This window comes from Rhinoderma darwinii, chromosome 8, assembly GCF_050947455.1.
Source record: "Rhinoderma darwinii isolate aRhiDar2 chromosome 8, aRhiDar2.hap1, whole genome shotgun sequence".
In the NCBI taxonomy this organism is placed as follows: Eukaryota; Metazoa; Chordata; class Amphibia; order Anura; family Rhinodermatidae; genus Rhinoderma; species Rhinoderma darwinii.
The window spans coordinates 91,834,776-91,853,708 of NC_134694.1; the positions used below are offsets into that span (position 1 = coordinate 91,834,776).

General features: G+C 42.0%; 1 long non-coding RNA gene across 1 annotated transcript in view; it reads right to left on the bottom strand.

The window, feature by feature from the left end:
* Positions 1 to 18,933, bottom strand: part of LOC142658761 (uncharacterized) — a 48,040-nt gene that overhangs the window by 26,123 nt on the left and 2,984 nt on the right. The window lies entirely within an intron of this gene.

Consider the following 18,933-nt stretch of genomic DNA (forward strand, 5'->3'; position numbering starts at 1 on the left):
ACAGTGTGCACATGCCCTATCTCTGTACAAAAGCTCCATGCTTACTTTTTTCTTTAGCTATATTTTGTCATATGTTATTTATTTTGCAATCTGATGAGCTTGACAAATATAAAACTCCACTTTAATTGTGCCACAAATCAAATTGGATATGTGAAAATGTACAGCAAATTATCAGCTTTTTCTGGCATGTCCACATATTTTATATGTTTATAAACTCTTGTTCTACCTGTATAAACGTTTAAAATAATTCTTTAATGATAATTTATTAAAATGTAGTAGGGCACAGAGTGCCAAAAGATCCAAATACAGGCGTTGGCAGCCAGATCAAGAGTGCACAGTAAGAGGAATGTGAAGTAGACAATCAACGTGCACTGATTAAACAGTGCCTGACAAGTCTGATGTAATTTTCAACACCTCTTTAGATGTGCTGGCAAATATTGGTAAGATCTGATTGCCACAGATTACAGGCACACTTCCCTACGCGTTTCTGCACCACATTAGGGGAGCGTCCTCAGGGGTATGAATTGCCTGATATTACTCGTATTTGTTCACGAGATGCCGGTCAGCTGATATTCAGCTGTTCAAGTAGTATAACGGCGCATACGAGACACTGATGTCGGTCTAGCGCGCGCCGGGGAAACAAGGAAGCTTTAAAGCCCTGGCCCCACCTCCCAGGCATTGCGTAGCAACGTGCCGATCCAATGGGAGAGTAAGACGTCGACCAGCGACGCCCACCCACAGGTCGGCTCCCTAGTAACCACGCAGCCAATGGAACAGATGCAAAACGCATCTATGGTAACAGGGGGGAGCTACAGGCGGCCGAGCATACAATGCCGATGGCAAAAATGAAAACAAACGCCATGTGAATGACAGGGCGATCGGGGAAGCACATAAGCAACCAAGCCACAGTGCAAGAATGTAGCAAAGATGGCCATCGCACATGAAGAGCAATGATTTAGTGAAGGAAACTGACAACTAAAGCACTAGACCATGCACGAAGAATAATACAGTGGAGACTCAGTGTCAGTGATTGAGAGGAGTTGTAGAAATAAATGACTAAATGTCAATGATTACCAGGAGTAGGAGGAGTGAGACAAACGGACTAGAAACAACTGAACTTCTTATAGGAAAGGAAGATATGAGATAGAATCATTAAGGCCCAGTGGTTTGATGGTTTGCATCCTAAAAATCCACTGGGCCTCCTTTTGTAAAATACGTTTGTCCCAATCTCCTCCCCTAATAGGTGGCTTGATGGATTCCATCCCTTGGAATTTAATGACGGAAGGATCTCCCAGATGGTGGTCCCACACATGCCTAGATACAGAGGTATCAGTTTGATTCTTAATATCGCACATGTGGTCTCGGATTCTCCGTCTAAACTCCCTTTTGGTTTTACCGACGTACTGTATTCCACAATGGCAAGTGATGAGGTACACTACCCCCTTTGTGAGGCAATTGATGAAAGACCTGTTATGAAAAACCGCTCCTGTAACAGTGCTATTAAAGAATTTACTTTTCAGCACAGAGGAACAGGCTTTACACCTCCCGCATTGGTACGAGCCAGTAACGTTGGTAGGGAGCCAAGTCTTGGCACCAGTTGCATCCAAGTGGCTATGCACCAGTCGATCCTTCAAGTTGCGGCCTCTTCGAAAGGTGATCTGAGGTCGGTCCCCCACCAGACCACCCACGTCGGGGTCAGCTTTAAGGATATCCCAGTAGGAGGTAAGTATTTGTCTAACCTCCCAGTGTGCAGCATCATAGGTGCCTATTATTCTCGTGACATTGTCCTCCTGTGTGGGTGTCTTTGGATTTAACAGAGACTCCCTATCCGCTGTAATGGCATGTTGGTAAGCCGATTTCAAAACACCACTGGGGTATCCTTTGTGTTCAAATCTCCTCCTCAGGTTATTGGCCGACATTTTAAAATCTGCTAAGGTAGTACAGTTGCGTCTAGCTCGAATGTACTGACCCTTTGGTATACCCATTTTTAAGGGTGTGGGATGACAGCTATCCCATCTAAGAAGGCTATTAGTGGCCGTACTCTTCCTGTACATTTGTGTCTGGATGTGACCCTGGTCGGTCTTACCTATTTGAATATCAAGAAATGTAATCTGTTTGTCCCTGATTTCAGAGGTAAAATAAAGACCCAGGTCATTGACGTTCAAGATTGAGACGAATTCGCCGAATTCTGCTGTTGTACCAGACCAGAGTATGAAAATATCGTCAATGAATCTTAGCCATAATAAAATGGACGGGATATACTTCTCCATCTTATCACAGAATACAAACTCTCTCTCCCACCAGCCCAGATAGAGATTGGCATAGGTGGGAGCACAAGGGCTACCCATAGCCACTCCTCTTAGCTGGTGAAAGAACCTGTGCTCAAAGACAAAAAAGTTATGCTCCAATACGAAGCGTAATAGGCTGAGTACAAATTGGTTGTGTACACTGAATTGGGCCCCTCTCTCATTGAGAAAATACTCAACAGCCCCACATCCCAAAGAATGGGGAATGGAGCTGTAGAGGGCCTCCACATCCAGGCTCGCCAAGAGGACATTGGATTCAACCTTAATCCCTTCAAGCTTCCTGAGTACCTCCATGGTGTCACGGACGTATGACGGAAGCGCTGTAACAAAGGGCCTCAGAATCCTATCCACATAGATACTCGCATTCTGTGTTACACTATCTATCCCAGAAACAATCGGTCTTCCCTTGAGTGGACTAAGACCCTTATGGATCTTAGGGAGGCTATAGAAGGTAGCTACCTGTGGACATTTGCCCACAATGAATGCTAATTCCCGCGCATCGATGATCTTCAAATACTTAGCTTCCCCCAGGATCACCTTGAGCTCAGCCAAATATCTCATTGTGGGATTGTCAGCCATGATCTGGTAGCACATTCTATCCTTCAGAATATTAGTACACATGGTTACATATTGTGCACGGTCCATTACAACGACATTGCCCCCCTTGTCTGAGGGTTTAATAATAATGTCATTGTCATTTTCAAGTGCCTTGAGTGCCATTATTTCCTCCCGGGACAGATTATAATGCAAGTATCTATCTACCTCCAATTTCTGAAGCTGGTTAGTCACGACCGTAAGGAAGACATCCAGCAGAGTATTATCATTGATTGGGGGATTAGTGGTTGAGGGAGCCCTCAAGTCGGTGAAGGGGCCCTCACCCACACCTCGCTGACCCTCATCAAATAACTCCTGCAATACCCTAACATTGGCAAGATCCTCTTCCTGAATACCAAGTTCAGCACACTGTCTCCTGTCATGTGTACAGAAAAATTTCTTCCATTTCAGTTTCCTGATGAATAAATTGAGATCCTTGACCCAGGAGAAAAGATCAAATCTATTGGTTGGAATAAAGGATAGACCCCTCTTGAGTACTGCGGTCTCAGAATGGGACAAAACCCTCCCAGACAGATTGACGATCTGCATTTCATCATCATGACAGGGAATGCCCAAGGTTAGATGTCCTTGGGGTCCCTGTGTAGATAATCGAGAATGGGGTGGCTCTTGCATAAAAAACCATCCCTGCACATATCAAGGAACGTAAGCATTTTCAATACGTTCGTGATACGACCGACTTCAAGGAAGGTAGAATTTTTGAATTTGGTTCTAAACAGATGGGACACCAGGAGATTGATACTGAGTTATCCTCCTCTGAGCCAGACGTATCGGATACAGACATGCAGAGGTATCCTTTGAGAACTACCCGTACTAATAGAGCTCAGGGGAAAGTGTCTGTACGGTCCACACAAAGAGGGAGAACGAGAGGGAGAGCACCTACCAGGGATGGTTTTTTATGCAAGAGCCACCCCATTCTCGATTATCTACACAGGGACCCCAAGGACATCTAACCTTGGGCATTCCCTGTCATGATGATGAAATGCAGATCGTCAATCTGTCTGGGAGGGTTTTGTCCCATTCTGAGACCGCAGTACTCAAGAGGGGTCTATCCTTTATTCCAACCAATAGATTTGATCTTTTCTCCTGGGTCAAGGATCTCAATTTATTCATCAGGAAACTGAAATGGAAGAAATTTTTCTGTACACATGACAGGAGACAGTGTGCTGAACTTGGTATTCAGGAAGAGGATCTTGCCAATGTTAGGGTATTGCAGGAGTTATTTGATGAGGGTCAGCGAGGTGTGGGTGAGGGCCCCTTCACCGACTTGAGGGCTCCCTCAACCACTAATCCCCCAATCAATGATAATACTCTGCTGGATGTCTTCCTTACGGTCGTGACTAACCAGCTTCAGAAATTGGAGGTAGATAGATACTTGCATTATAATCTGTCCCGGGAGGAAATAATGGCACTCAAGGCACTTGAAAATGACAATGACATTATTATTAAACCCTCAGACAAGGGGGGCAATGTCGTTGTAATGGACCGTGCACAATATGTAACCATGTGTACTAATATTCTGAAGGATAGAATGTGCTACCAGATCATGGCTGACAATCCCACAATGAGATATTTGGCTGAGCTCAAGGTGATCCTGGGGGAAGCTAAGTATTTGAAGATCATCGATGCGCGGGAATTAGCATTCATTGTGGGCAAATGTCCACAGGTAGCTACCTTCTATAGCCTCCCTAAGATCCATAAGGGTCTTAGTCCACTCAAGGGAAGACCGATTGTTTCTGGGATAGATAGTGTAACACAGAATGCGAGTATCTATGTGGATAGGATTCTGAGGCCCTTTGTTACAGCGCTTCCGTCATACGTCCGTGACACCATGGAGGTACTCAGGAAGCTTGAAGGGATTAAGGTTGAATCCAATGTCCTCTTGGCGAGCCTGGATGTGGAGGCCCTCTACAGCTCCATTCCCCATTCTTTGGGATGTGGGGCTGTTGAGTATTTTCTCAATGAGAGAGGGGCCCAATTCAGTGTACACAACCAATTTGTACTCAGCCTATTACGCTTCGTATTGGAGCATAACTTTTTTGTCTTTGAGCACAGGTTCTTTCACCAGCTAAGAGGAGTGGCTATGGGTAGCCCTTGTGCTCCCACCTATGCCAATCTCTATCTGGGCTGGTGGGAGAGAGAGTTTGTATTCTGTGATAAGATGGAGAAGTATATCCCGTCCATTTTATTATGGCTAAGATTCATTGACGATATTTTCATACTCTGGTCTGGTACAACAGCAGAATTCGGCGAATTCGTCTCAATCTTGAACGTCAATGACCTGGGTCTTTATTTTACGTCTGAAATCAGGGACAAACAGATTACATTTCTTGATATTCAAATAGGTAAGACCGACCAGGGTCACATCCAGACACAAATGTACAGGAAGAGTACGGCCACTAATAGCCTTCTTAGATGGGATAGCTGTCATCCCACACCCTTAAAAATGGGTATACCAAAGGGTCAGTACATTCGAGCTAGACGCAACTGCACTACCTTAGCAGATTTTAAAATGTCGGCCAATAACCTGAGGAGGAGATTTGAACACAAAGGATACCCCAGTGGTGTTTTGAAATCGGCTTACCAACATGCCATTACAGCGGATAGGGAGTCTCTGTTAAATCCAAAGACACCCACACAGGAGGACAATGTCACGAGAATAATAGGCACCTATGATGCTGCACACTGGGAGGTTAGACAAATACTTACCTCCTACTGGGATATCCTTAAAGCTGACCCCGACGTGGGTGGTCTGGTGGGGGACCGACCTCAGATCACCTTTCGAAGAGGCCGCAACTTGAAGGATCGACTGGTGCATAGCCACTTGGATGCAACTGGTGCCAAGACTTGGCTCCCTACCAACGTTACTGGCTCGTACCAATGCGGGAGGTGTAAAGCCTGTTCCTCTGTGCTGAAAAGTAAATTCTTTAATAGCACTGTTACAGGAGCGGTTTTTCATAACAGGTCTTTCATCAATTGCCTCACAAAGGGGGTAGTGTACCTCATCACTTGCCATTGTGGAATACAGTACGTCGGTAAAACCAAAAGGGAGTTTAGACGGAGAATCCGAGACCACATGTGCGATATTAAGAATCAAACTGATACCTCTGTATCTAGGCATGTGTGGGACCACCATCTGGGAGATCCTTCCGTCATTAAATTCCAAGGGATGGAATCCATCAAGCCACCTATTAGGGGAGGAGATTGGGACAAACGTATTTTACAAAAGGAGGCCCAGTGGATTTTTAGGATGCAAACCATCAAACCACTGGGCCTTAATGATTCTATCTCATATCTTCCTTTCCTATAAGAAGTTCAGTTGTTTCTAGTCCGTTTGTCTCACTCCTCCTACTCCTGGTAATCATTGACATTTAGTCATTTATTTCTACAACTCCTCTCAATCACTGACACTGAGTCTCCACTGTATTATTCTTCGTGCATGGTCTAGTGCTTTAGTTGTCAGTTTCCTTCACTAAATCATTGCTCTTCATGTGCGATGGCCATCTTTGCTACATTCTTGCACTGTGGCTTGGTTGCTTATGTGCTTCCCCGATCGCCCTGTCATTCACATGGCGTTTGTTTTCATTTTTGCCATCGGCATTGTATGCTCGGCCGCCTGTAGCTCCCCCCTGTTACCATAGATGCGTTTTGCATCTGTTCCATTGGCTGCGTGGTTACTAGGGAGCCGACCTGTGGGTGGGCGTCGCTGGTCGACGTCTTACTCTCCCATTGGATCGGCACGTTGCTACGCAATGCCTGGGAGGTGGGGCCAGGGCTTTAAAGCTTCCTTGTTTCCCCGGCGCGCGCTAGACCGACATCAGTGTCTCGTATGCGCCGTTATACTACTTGAACAGCTGAATATCAGCTGACCGGCATCTCGTGAACAAATACGAGTAATATCAGGCAATTCATACCCCTGAGGACGCTCCCCTAATGTGGTGCAGAAACGCGTAGGGAAGTGTGCCTGTAATCTGTGGCAATCAGATCTTACCAATATTTGCCAGCACATCTAAAGAGGTGTTGAAAATTACATCAGACTTGTCAGGCACTGTTTAATCAGTGCACGTTGATTGTCTACTTCACATTCCTCTTACTGTGCACTCTTGATCTGGCTGCCAACGCCTGTATTTGGATCTTTTGGCACTCTGTGCCCTACTACATTTTAATAAATTATCATTAAAGAATTATTTTAAACGTTTATACAGGTAGAACAAGTGTATTTCAATAAATTTAAACGTATACCTATATATCACTGATTTTGGACCAATGTTTATAAACTCTTGGTAATTGAAAAACAGCTTCTGCATTATGTGTTTGTGTATAAAAAATCCACATCCTTTGCTGAACGCTCATAGTCAGCACATTCTGAATGAATACAATAATTCTGGGTGTTCTGCAGCTCTGACACTTTGATTTTAAAAAATCCACCTACGTTTACCAGGTGCATACAAAACAAGACAGAGCGACGGAAACTCCACCTTCCAATCAATAAACTAATAACATAGTGCCAGGTTACAGATTTAAAATCTAGCACTCAGCACTCCTTCAGCGGTACACAGGCTGGAAACGTTACAAATAATCTGATAACAACAGGAAAACCTTCACGGCTGCCTTTTTATATAAAGAATTTAATGCATTGCAAATTTATGGATTATACCCGGAAAAGAATGACATTCATTCATTTACATTACGCAAAGTGCTTTAACATGCAAATTGGATTTTGTGCATATAAATTATGATCTGGAACAGACTCAGCTGCACTGAGCTGAACATTCAATACAATACAGTACATTTTCAGAATGTTCATCAATATTTTCCATGTTAACAAAATGCTGAAAAAAAGAATAGTTTGTTTATGAAAGTATTTTATACATATAGACAAGTCAAGAGGTTTGCTTGATTTTGCAATAAGGTTCAATAATACAATTTTATGACTTTTATTACTACCATAGACCAATTCAACCAAGATTCCGCCTTTAAACGGGTTGTCCAGGTTAGGGGCTGTTTTTTATGTTTGTCGGACCCTCACCGATCCTATACTGAAGAGCTATCCTGTGGATAGGTCATCAGTATATAAAAAAGCCCTCAATCTGGACAACCCCTTTAAGATCAGGGCTACACCTAGACTTTTTGTAGTTCTACTGATTGATTTTAACTATTGAGCTACAGCTGCAGTCCAAATGTATACATTGAGTTGCATGCAATCTTGTGGACTGCAGCTGTCACTCAAGAGTTAAAATCAATCAGTAGCACAACAAAAAGTCTCAGTGTAGCCCTGGCCTAAAGTGGTTGTCCAGAAATAGAAAAAAATGGCTGCTTTCTTGCAGCTCAGCTCCATTGAAATGAATGTAGGTAACTATGGCAAATGCAAAAAAAAAAAAGATCAGATTCCCACCGATTTAGGATTTTTACCTATTTAATGAATAGATTAAAAATGCTGGAGGCTGGATTGCCTCTTTAAAGTGTCTCCTCTTCTGAGTCCAATTCTGATTTTGGCTTAAATGCATACAAAATCTACATCAAATCTTCACTGTGTGAACAAGACCTTAGGGAGGATTCACATGAAACAGATTTTGTTGCCGGAATTTTTTCAACTAAAAATCTGTTCTATTCATCTGAATGGAACTTTCAGAAATCCATGCTACAGAAACAACCAGATGTGGACCATGGGCCTTGGGCTGTTTTCTAAACTTTGGCCCCCCTCTACACTGCCGCCCTGCTGTGCCGTGTATATAGTCAACCCCAACTTCCTGCCTGAGCATTGACAAATGTGTATGTTACGATTCCACTTGTCAAAGGTCTGTGTCCCAATCATCGCTGACAGTATCACACATCCCTCTGACAATGGGAATGGTAACACCATTGCCCTATACTGCCTATGTAAATAGTGCCACACATTGCCTATGTAGATGGTGCCACACACAGTGCCCATGTAGGTAGTGACACAGGGCCCATGCAGGCAGTGCCACAGTGCCCATGTAGATAGTGCCACACCCCCTGTAGATGGCGCCATACTGCCCCCTGTAGATAGTTTACATACCCACCTGTAGATAGCACCACAAATACCGCAAGTAGATAATGCCACATAACCCCCTTTAGATAGTGCCACCCCCCTTGTAGATAGCGCCACACATCCCTCTGTAGATAGTGCCACACAGCACCATGTAGATAGTTCCAAACAGCCCTCTGTAGAGAGTGCCACACAGCCCCCTGTAGTAAATGCCACACTGCTCCCTGTATGAAGCGCCACACTCACCTGTCCCCCTTCCCGTGCTGTCTTCTTCTCCAGCGATGCAGACCTGGTCTTTTCTGACCAGGCCTCATCCAGCAGAGCGATGCAGACGATGTGATGATGTCATCACGCAATCTGCATTACAATAAAGTGCCGAATGGCGGATAATGGCACAGATTCAATTGAGTCCTATTGTGATTTTATTCTTTGGGCAGCCATGGGCCTCCCGTGGCCTTGGACCCCTGACAGCTGCCTTAAATGGCCCTGTGGGGATCCACTTTTTGGAAACAATCCCATTCAGAAGAATGGAACTCATTTTCAGTCGCAGAGATTTCTGCAACAAATCTGCCGCTTGTGAATCCATGCTGACTACTCTGTGAGCACTGCCTCTTGATCATTCAATTGTCACTTTTACGTGTCTGGCACAATTTTTGGATAACTCTGAGTGATGGTCATAATGCAATGTGCGATATTGTGTAGATGTTATTACTGTGCATGCACTAATGTTTGGCCTATATTACTGTATGGCTCTATAGTGTGTAATATCTGCCAGGTGGCACCACTGTGTAGGTACAATGTGGCCCCATGAGGAGCTAGTCTGCTCTAAGTTTGGAATATTTGAGAGGTGTCATTGGTGTCTCTACATCTTGGAACTCAGAGAATGCAATATTGTCTTTAGATTATACCCATGGTTGGTTTTGGAATGTAACCAGGCTAGTGAGGGATAAGACTAGGGGGGGGGGGGTTTAGAGCATTTGTTTCTATGCTTTCATGCCTCAGACTCCTGCATAACAGCTAGCCTGTTTGCTTATCAGTCCTTTTTTATAGAATTACATCCCCATCTGGTCCCTTTATACTATTGCCCTGCCTATATACAGTAAGTTGAGAAATTAAGTCAAAGCCCTTACCAAGTGCTTTTTGTGACTTCAATGATTAGATTTAACTGCCAGTTTCCCATTTGTCAAGCAACACCATTAACTATAGTCCAAACTGCTGAACAAATCCTTTTTGTATTTAGTGTAGTATGTCCTTCTCAGACAGGGGAGTTATTTGGAGCATGAAATTGTAGACTATCGCTAAAATAAACATGGTTAGGGCAATCACCCTAATCAAAGCCAGTTTAACTATAGGGCAAGAAACCACTACCTTATTGATAGTATTAGACAACTCTTTCTACGTTTAGTTGTTTCTTTTTTAATAATTTTCAGGCACAGAAGTTTTTAGTACAATTCTGAGAAAAAGTTAGATTTTAAATGTGTCTTTATCACAGTGGTAAACTTTTGTATTACATACACATTTGAGGCCGCTGAGAGTTAATACTATCTTATTCCCGCTAAAAGCACACCCATGAAAATAATTATTGCTTTGCCCGTTAGTAATAGGCATCGTGTACACATATGTGTAATTTTCACCTAGTGAGTATTTATTCAAATACAGCCTACCTTCGGTCACCCGTACGATCACGTGATCGCCAGTCTGACTAAGCTGTTCACACAGCGAATTCAACATTGAATAAGAGTCTCATAGACTTTCATAAAGAAACTGACTTCTGGTCCACGCCCAAGACGATGTGTGAACCGCATAGTCAAACTGGACATCACGTAACCATACGGGGGACACGAACAGAGGCTGTATTTGAATAAATACTGGGTAAGAAAATACAAAATTAAATATGTGTACAAGATCCCCATTAATTACTGGCAAAGTAACAATACTATTGATGGGAGTGATTCTGTCAGTTGAAAGTATTTTTAAGATAAATCGGTATTATCACAATCAGTAACTATGCATTTATGATTGGGGTTTTCAGAACTATCGCTGTAACTAAGGATAAGGTAGGGTGGTATATTGATTTTATATTAACCACATATTAATTGCCAAAAACTTGCCATAAACTGGTATGTCACAAATTAACTAATATCATCTTTCATAGGTGCATTCATTAGTGTATCCTGCTGTTTTGTCAATGTACAAGAGCAGAGTTATACATCTCAGTGTCATATCCCATCCGAGAGCTCATATAACAGCAGGTTTTTGTTATTTTGTTCCAATTTTGAGTCATTAAAGTTAATCAGGGAAAATGTCAGATTACTTAAAAAAAATTGCTAAAATGGGAAAACATCAGAGCAGTAAGTTTCTTTTCTTGTTCACACTATTTTGCCTTTGTGACGTGGCAGTATAAAGGGTGAACACATTGTGGGGTAGCAGGCATTGCACGGTGAATCAGTGGGAACAGAACTAGTGATTCATAGATGCTGATGATTTAATTTCCTATGGCTGGGAGAAGCTGAAATCTGCAGATGAGCAGAAAGGAAATGCTGCGTTGAGTAAATACATGCAGAAATATTTTGCTTAGAAGCAGCACAATGGATATGATTATATTATTAGAGAGCTTGTCCTAGATATTTTATTAGTTTTACTCATAGTGAGTTAAGAGGGGCAAGTGTACTCTACATTTTTAGGGCAATTACCACGAATCAATGCTTTTTTTCTTTTTTGGATATGTATCAATATATGTAAATCTTTGTTTACCACAGCTATTAAAATGTTTTGCAACCAGATAAAAGCAATAAAGGTCATCTACTGCAATACTTGTGAATAAAAATAGTCAGTTTTTAAACTTTTAGTGACATCCGTCGAACACGTACAGTGGAAGTCGGGAGGGGAAGTATGGAGCTGATGACAGCTGCATATTCTCATTTAGATGCTGCGGTCAATAGTGACTGCTGCATCTAAGCCATTAGGGCCTAAAAGAGAAAAAAGATACAGCGCCTTATTGTGCAGGTCACCTAATTCACAAACTGGTGCAGTTTTGCAGTGAAATAGTGCTCACCTGGGCAGGTTGTGCAAACAACAGGCACAACCCCTGTGAGTATGATAGAAAATAATATGTCAGCTGCAGCTGGGCTCCGACCGGTGGACAATAGCCTATCCCCGCTTGTAGAAATGATCAAGAAGTGGAGAAAGAACAGAAACCTCTCAGGGAGCGCTGCTGACTAAGAATCAGGCAGTGGTAGTAATATTTAGTAAAGCAAGAATACTTTATTTGTGGCTACGCCATGATGCTGAACTAACATCTTCCTCAGGCCAGTAATACAGGTTTATAGAGCAACAAACTTATATAGCAGTACAAAACTGTTAAAAACCTGCCAAACACACCCTCCTCACCCCACATAAGGTCAAATGGAGGAGGCTTACGGACAGGGTTAAAAATTTATGTAAACACAAAAGTCTAAAACAACAAAGAGGTTTACAATAGTAAAAAACTAGTAGAGAGTGCTAATAGCGTGCTGTATATAAAATAAATGAATAAAATTGCCAATAGGTTAATGGGTCCACAGGTAATAGAATGTTAACAATGGGTAAATTCACAAAATAAATGAATAAAACTTTGCCTATGACGATATTGTCATAGTGGGAACGTCTGTGTAAATATGTGTCGATGCAGTAGCATGGACACCATGTAACAGCTTGTGCCGGAGTGCAGTGGATGAGATAAGGCCAATAGGTGTAGAAACCGACTAGTTGCCCAGACAGCCAAAGGAGTCCAACGAGAGCCGAACGTGTGGAGGAAAGTGCAGGAATCAAGAACACATATGTTTCCTGGATCGCCGAACAGCTGTCCATGGTAGGAGTAAAATGCAGGAGAACTTATCAGTAGGTCACAAATGGCGGTCATAAAGGGATGCTCGGGTAGCAAGGGTCACACATAATGCTCTCTGGTTTAGATAACAAAGCAAAGGTGGAAGTGGGGAAAGGAAAGGAGAGAGAGTGGTAAAGGGGGGCTGTAAATAAGGGGGGCGCAAGAGATGATGAATGGAGAGGTGGAATAATGAAAAGATTGGTACTTGACACCTCAATTGTATTATAATGGAATATGCACAATAATTTAACAGAATAACTAGATTAATTTGATAGTCACATAAAATAACCATGTAATGGCCGGAGTCGTGGAACACCGGCATTACGTACCCGCCAACGGCCGCGACCACAGTCTTGTGAGCTCTTGCCAGGGTCTCCCTCCTCTGAGACGCCGGAACACAATACTGCCCTCGGCTACTGCTGTGCATAGGGTCTTGAAGGACCAACTTCCTCAACGATCGGCGCTCATTTTCACGTCCCATATCAGGCCAAGTAATAGGACTTTTAGTGTTTGTGTGAGAAAGGGAAATTCGATTTTAAGATATATTGTGGACAGGGACTGATGGTAATTATGACAATCTCTGTAGAATAATACAAGCAATAAGAAATAAATAATAATAGTGTGTGCATGTGAATATAGGTTTATAATATAACTTTAATTTGATATTTTACATATTCTTTGTGACAAAATTATTTTGGTATAGTATGGCTGTATTATTTTATAACTTTTGGTGGCCTTAGCTTGGCTCTTCATGATGGCATTCTTTAGGCACTGTATTTATTGCTTTGTGTATTATGTTGTTTCTGGGTGTGTCATTTATTCTAGCATTTTTTCCCAAAGGCTTCTTTATAGGACTCATTAACGTCATAAAAAAAGCATGTACAAAATGACACTAAATTTAAAAAAAGCCACCAAAAACATATGCTATTACATTTTACAAAACTCTGGCGTTTTAACACACATTTTTTCATGCAGTTTAAATACCAGACAATATAGAAGAGGTCTAAAGGTAGTGCTGTCTTGCTTTTTAACCCATTAAGAACTGACCTATTTTGGGCCTTAACCCCTTCCCACCGCAGCCATTTTTCAGATTTTCACTTTTGTTTTTTCCTCCCCACTTCCCGAAAGCCATAACTTTTTTATTCTTCCATCAATATTACCGTGAGGGCTTGTTTTTTGCGGGACGAGTTGTAGATTTTCACAGCACCATTTATAGTACCACGGCGTTCACTGTGCGATAAAAATGACATGGTAACTTTATTCCGCTCGTTACCTGGAAGTGTCGACTGTAACAAACAGCCGACCCGCTCGTTCTATGGAGCGGGCTCAGCCCGTGAGCCCGCTCCATACTCCCCCACCCGACATGCGCGGTATATATACGGCGGATGTCGGGAAGGGGTTAAGAACCAAACAATTATTTAGCTTTTTCAACGTCGCTTTCCGAGCCATCTCATTTTTCCTTTTCTTTTTTTGTGTTCACTTGATCGCTTACATTATACTTTTGAAAACGTAGTACACAAAAGCATTGTTGCATGTCAGTTTAGCACACCTCATGCACACGACAGTTACACAACCATTACACCTCATGCACACGATGGTGTACTCCGACCGAGTAAAAAACGGCCCGAGTGGCACAACGGTCGTGTTCATGAGGCGTTAGGCCATGCCATGGCACAGTCTAATACTCAGATTCTCATGGAAGACCTTAGGGCCTTTGATAGGCACCCAGCTGTCATGGTAACCTATAGGCATCCCAGGATCACCTCGCACTGGTGGTCTGACAGAGGGAGCCCCACGTATACCCCTCTTGATTGGCTGTGCTAGAGGGAGGAATACTCGCAGTACATTTTGAGAAGGCTTTCTGCAAGGCATTATGGGGTAGCCCGTGATCCTTTTTCTAATTAGTTAAATTGAAGGCAACGCTTGCAGGTGGCCGCTGTTCGTGCGCTGACCCTAAAAGTTTTGGATTTTATGTGGAATTGATTGATTCATTTGTAATCAATATCAGTTGATATAAGGAACAGCACGCGTCACAATGTATTAATTTTGTCTTTTTTATTAAATATATTTTTATGAAATTAGAGCTAAACATTCAATTAGATCCTCAACTCAATAATCAATATTAAAACCAAAACACTATGATGTAAAATTAACCAAAACCATAGCACCAAGAATATCTATGTAATTTTATCTTTTGATTCTGGTATGCAGTAACAAGTTACAAGTTACAAGTTGTGAAATAGCAATGAGCAGTAATATATCATATATTCTTAGAGACGAGTAATGAACTATAGCATCTTGTTGTCTAGCTATGAGACAAACACTACGCTTCTTCCCTAAATCATTTACTGCATACTGTGTGCAGTGTGCACTTCATGCATATAAGCCCTTCGCGTTCTTCTAGTTCTTAGGTTGCACACTTAAAATATGTTATTTAGCCAGTTACTGGCTATTCAAAAATTTTAGCATTGGTACCTGCTTTGGGGTGCAAGATAAAATAACAGTGTATTAATCTAATCCTTGTTTCTATTTGTTTTTCTTTTCTGCACATTAAAAATTGTGCAACTGTCTATTAAAATTTCTTCTACTTTGGTCTCCATTCATTAACCCCTTCCTGTCCCATTTTCCTTTCAAAAGTCACAATTATTTTTTTCTGTCGACAAAGCCGTATGAGGGATTTTTTATTTTTGTGGGACGAGTTGTAGTTTTTATTGGCACAATTTAATGTATCATATAATGTAGTGGGGAACTTAAAAAATAATTTTGTGGGGTGTAATGAAAAAAACCCTAGCAATTCCTCTTTTTTGGGTTTCGTTTTTAAATCAATCATATCGTTCATTCTATGGTAAAAAAAATTACAAGTTAAATTGATTAAAATTACGGTAATAATAAATTTATATAGTTTTTTAAAATGTTTTGCTGCATATATAATATAATATATTGTTAAAAAAAAATTGTTGTGTGTGTCCATATTCTGAGACCTATAATATTTTTATTTTTCCATCAATGGATCTTTGCGAGTGATTGATTTTTGCTAGACGGGCTGTAGTTTTGATTAATGCCATTTTGTAGTACGTGCAACTTTTTGATCACTTTTTATTTTTACTTATTTTGGGGGGCAAGGTGACCAGAAAAAATAGCATTTTAGATAGATAACATTATATTGTAATAGTTTGGACTTTAACGGACACTGAAAATAAATTAAGTTTCTTTTTTTATTGTTTACATTACTTCAGGGAAAAATTGGAAAAGGTTTTTTTTTATATACTAATGTATTGCAGCGTTTTGTGCTCTTCGCCTGCTCCTATTAAGCCCTGACTCTGGAAGGGCTAATTAGGAGGACAAAGATGACAAACCAGGGAACCTTTATTAGGCCCCCACAGAGGCCGCTAACACAAACAGAGCCGGCCTTAGTGGTGTGCAAGTGCACAGGGTGTTGCAGCCTTCATACAGGTAGGGGGACCACGGGGTAGGTTTGAGCTCTATATTATCTGCTCCTGGTTACACACAAGGAGATAACAGGAGCAGAGGCATCAAGAGGAGAGAAGGAAGCTCCGCCCATAGACCGCCTCTGCAAGAAGCCTATGACCCTGTGCAGCAAGGGAGGAGGTCAGTTCCCATGTGTGTCTATGTGTGTATATTTGTTCCAGTATTTGTGTGCCTATGTGTATGTGTGTCTATATATGTTTCTGTGTGTGCATATATGTCTCTGTACATGTGTATACTTTTATGACAGTTGTGTCACATTATTATGACCACCTCCTACTTTCGACGTCGGTAGCCCGTAGGCCATGAAGGAAGCGATATGTCGTTTGCTGGCATGGTGGATATATAAGTTGCGCAATAGGCTGTCTGAACACATATCACTCGTTGTTGCAATGGGTAAAAGGGTTGCAAAATGGGATGATTATTGGCTTTTGGGCCAAGGGTGGCAGTATTTCTTAAACAGCTCAATTTGTGAACTGTTTGCGTGCAGCTGTGGTGAAAGTGTATCATGAGTGTACAAATGGCACCATTGGGAACAAGCAATGTGGAAACTGCAGAGCACCATATGCTATTGATCTAAGAGGTGAACGCCGGCTACGAACCTGCACGAGAGCCGAACAACACTCTACAGTGGAGCAGCTCACCGTGAAAATAAACCAGGGGCTACCAGACGTTTGTCTAAAACAACAGTTCCGCTGACCCTACTGCGTAGGAGACTCCGAAGCAGATGTATAGTCACAGCTCCTGTGCTAACAAAGGTGCATAGAAAAAAAAGGCTTCAATTTGCACGGCAGTATCGGAATTGGACCACTGATGATTAACAAAGTGTTTCCTTCTCCGATAAGTCACATTTTCTGCTTCATCGTACGGATGGACGTTGGCGTGTCAGGCGAGAAACAACAGAGAGCAAACGCCCTGTAACCAATGCTGGAAGAATGCAAGCTGCTGGCGGCAGCGTTATGGTCGATGGAAGTTTTTCATGGCACTCTCTGTGACCACTCATCAATGTGCAAGGCACTCTGAACCGATTTGGGAATGAATCCATCGTTGCAGATCACGTCCACCCATACATGCTGTTTGTCTTCCCTGGGGCAGATGGAATCTTACAGCAAGACAATGTAGATTGTCACACGGCTAGAAATTTCCAACAGTGGTTGGAAGATCACAACGAAGACTTCTAAGTATTTTCCTGGCCCCCTAATTCACCAGACTTGAACCCAATTGAACATCTATGGGACCAGAACGATCATCTTGTTTACTCTATGGATCCTCCCCCACGTAGCCTCGAGCAAATGTAGGAAGCACTGCAGTCAGCATGGCCCCAGATACCTGAAAACCCTGCCAGCACCTTATTGAGTCACTCCCAGCCCATCTAGCTGCTGTCCGTGCTGCACACGGTGGTTACTCTGGATATTAGCTAGTGGTCATAATAATGTGATTTGACCTTGTGTATATACAGTAGTGTACATAAAAATAGCAGCGAGTTTAAAAAAGCATATAAAGTGCAAAATTATTATAAGTGATCAGTGACACACCTATACACCTCCTGATTGGCTCAGCAAGCGGAAGGTTTGCTTGGAAGGCATTATGGGGAAGCTGGGTGGGCCCCCGCCTGAGGTCACGTAATTATTTTTCTCTGTCTTCTTCTGATCTGTAAAATGACAGCCACCATTTTGAGCGATTAGTGCTGGACAAATTACACCAGTTTCGGATTCGCTAAAATCCCAAATTTTGGGGAATTTCATAACAAATTTGATTTGTGTAGAATCGATTCGCTCATCTCTAGTCTTGATGCAAACTAGTGTGGTCAAATATCACTTACACACCATTGCATTTGCACTGCTCAGGTTGTATGCAATAAATAAAGAGAATTTTGGAAAATACATTGCCTTGGTATCTTTTCTTCTGGAATTATTGCTGGGGATTATGGTGTAGCATGCATCCAATCAAAGCATGGATTACACTGAGTGGTGCTGGTGTGATCCCATATTTTGATTGAAAGTTAAAAAGGCATAGAATTGTCAATTTCACTGCTCATATAAAGAGTATACTGTATATTGTATGACTATGAAACAAGACGCCTAAATTACTGTGTACTACAGTTGAATTCATATGCGGTCAAAGCCCTTCACTGATCCATGCAGAGCTAACTGCCAAACCTAGTAAAATGATGTTTAGTTTTTCTTTTTTCTAATGCAACTACTTAGCAAACCATATTTACCCAGATTTATTAAATAATATGAACATAGCTGTATTGTTACTGCAAGAGATGAGTGAATCGATTCTACATGAATATAACTTATTATAAATTTCCCAAAAGTTTTGGATTTTATCAAATCTGAAACTTTTGGGCATCATCCCACACATATTGCTCAAAATGAAGGCCACTATTTTACAGATCAGAAGAAGACAGGGAAGTATCACATGACCTCAGGCGGCGGTCCAACAGCTTTCCCCATTTTACCTTGAAGGCATTCCTCCCTCTAGCACAGCCAATCATGAGTGTTATAGGGTGTGAGTCACTGATAGTTGATGACAGTCATTTGTGTCATAACCACTATAAACAGCCTTACTGGGAAATGCTGGTGCTTTGTGACAGAGAGTGAGAGATAATAAAACACAGATAGATAATTAGATTAGTGTCAGTGAGCATG